This window comes from Heterodontus francisci, unplaced genomic scaffold, assembly GCF_036365525.1.
Source record: "Heterodontus francisci isolate sHetFra1 unplaced genomic scaffold, sHetFra1.hap1 HAP1_SCAFFOLD_51_1, whole genome shotgun sequence".
NCBI classification, from domain to species: domain Eukaryota; kingdom Metazoa; phylum Chordata; class Chondrichthyes; order Heterodontiformes; family Heterodontidae; genus Heterodontus; species Heterodontus francisci.
Genome location: NW_027141937.1, coordinates 2,291,891 through 2,293,724, shown reverse-complemented (window position 1 = coordinate 2,293,724; position 1,834 = coordinate 2,291,891). Strand labels below are relative to the sequence as shown.

Genomic DNA, 1,834 nt, shown 5'->3' with positions numbered 1-1,834 from the left:
AATTTGTACTCTCTCCATTGCCTCTACTTTCTTCACTTCAACTGATATTTTGTCAAATTCCACTTCCTTAGTGATCACTGCTACAAAGTACTCATTAAGTAGATAAACATTGCCCTGCACCTCTAAGCTTATATTATCCTTTTTGTCCCTAATAGGCCCGACTCAACCTCTTACTACCCACTTATCATTTACATGCTGCTCGAAGATTTTTGGGTTTCCTTTCATGTTGACTGCCAGTCTATTCTCATAGAAATAGAGAATAAGCAAATATAGAAGATGTAAGTATTTCCCATCCTTGATGAGGTGGAATTTTTTATGTTGTGGGTGGTAATGTCTTGGCCCACGAGTGTGGTGGAAGCAGAGACAATCAATGATTTGAAAAGGAAATTGGATGGATACTTGAAGGAAAGAAACTTGCAGGAGGAAAGGTATCGAGCTGGTGAGTGGAACTGACTAGATTGCTCCGGGGAGAGCCAGCATGGACGTGATAGGCCAAACGACCACCTTCTGTGCTATAAATGACTCTGTGTTGTTTCTCAAATTCAATTCACTGGTGCTTGGTAAATAATTTCAAAATAAAATGTGCAACCGGAAAATCAGAACCAAGGCAAGGGACGCATCAGGAAGCAAAATTGCTGAAACCCGGGATTGAACCAGGGTCCTTTACATCTACAGTCCAACGCTCTCCCAATTGAGCTATTTCAGCTCTACATTAACAGTGGCTTGGTGTCCTTGTTTTGGAAGAAAATACATACATTCAAGTTTTCCAAAAAATTAAAGAACACAACATGTGAGTAATATTCCCCATTGCTTTCTCAGTACTGATGGATTGTGAAGCGGGAGACAGCCAGAAGTGCCACTGAGCCGCACAGACCCCGAGCTGAGAATGAAATGAGATCAAATTCAATCTTTCATAGTGAGATGCTGCTGAGAGGTAAGAGTCCTGAATCAAAGCGAGACTTGCTCATTTCAAACACTCCCTGTACTCTCTGCTCATGAAGCCTTACAAAAGGGAAAAACAGAATGACACTCAAACTCACAACCCTGCCATTAAAAGTCTAATATTCGACTGACAGAACTGTCACTTCTACTCGGTCTCTTATTGGATGGATGCAACTCCAACGCAGGGGTGGCATTCAAATCCTCCCATGGGTCCACATGTCAGACTGAGTTCCATGTTGTAGACTCAAGCAAAGGAAATCTGCTCACTTCCAAAACTATCAGCGAATTGAAGCTGATTACAATCAACATCATCAGAGGTCAGAACGACCTGGTGAAAGAAGACACCCTGAAGAAGGATCCACAATTATTCAAAGGCATCGACAAAGTGAAAAACAAGAAAATCGATGAGTCAATGCAAGCCAAACAACAGAAACACTGAAGAATTCCATTCCATTCCAGTCCAGAACCCAGTCCTGTTGTTTTTGGAGTCAGGTCACAATTGCAGCAACAACTTTATATTCCCACTTGGCTATCTGTACATTTAGTTAATTACAATTTTGTCGACAAGCTCTTTGAATCCAGTTGTCTGATCCTCAAGGCAGCTCCGCATGGAAGTCAATTCCACCTTCTGCAAGGCTGAAACCAATAGATAACCTTAATCTAAAAATGCCAGCAGACCAGGGCTCGTCCGGGACTAAAACCCGGGATCTCTCGCATGTTGATTAACCATACTCCCAAAGCGAGAATCATACCCCTAGACCAACGAGCCACTGGCAGGTTAGGCTTTATTAGCTGCTGTGGAATTTCACTGGAATCCCCCAGCCAATCATCCATTTTTTTTTAAGATCAAAGCAACATCCTGCAAAGGCTGAAAAAAAAACAGAAAGTGCTG

General features: G+C 42.2%; 1 non-coding gene across 1 annotated transcript; it reads right to left on the bottom strand.

Annotated features, from left to right (window-relative positions):
* Window positions 1–633: 633 nt before the first annotated feature.
* On the bottom strand, window positions 634–706 carry trnay-gua (transfer RNA tyrosine (anticodon GUA)). Its single transcript has one exon. It is a non-coding gene; the product is annotated as a tRNA-Tyr (tRNA).
* Window positions 707–1,834: the final 1,128 nt, after the last annotated feature.